Source organism: Apaloderma vittatum, unplaced genomic scaffold (assembly GCF_000703405.1).
Source record: "Apaloderma vittatum isolate BGI_N311 unplaced genomic scaffold, ASM70340v1 scaffold27256, whole genome shotgun sequence".
Classification (NCBI taxonomy): domain Eukaryota; kingdom Metazoa; phylum Chordata; class Aves; order Trogoniformes; family Trogonidae; genus Apaloderma; species Apaloderma vittatum.
This window is the reverse complement of record NW_009722692.1, coordinates 3,635-3,854: the sequence shown is the minus strand read 5'-3', so window position 1 is coordinate 3,854 and position 220 is coordinate 3,635.

Sequence of the window (220 nt, the reverse complement as noted above, 5' to 3'; positions counted from 1 at the left end):
CCCCCCTTTCCTTCCCTCTGGGACCCCATATGCTGGACTTAAGATCCCTTATCTCCCCTCTGTGCCACCTGAGACCTCCATATATCCCATATACCCCTCTGGGACCCCCTATAACACTTCTGGGACTCCCTATAGCCCCCCTCCCTGGAGACCCTATATATCCCCTGCCACAGGGGTCAGGTAAGGCAGAGGTTGGAGGGGGGGAACAAGGGCTCAGCAG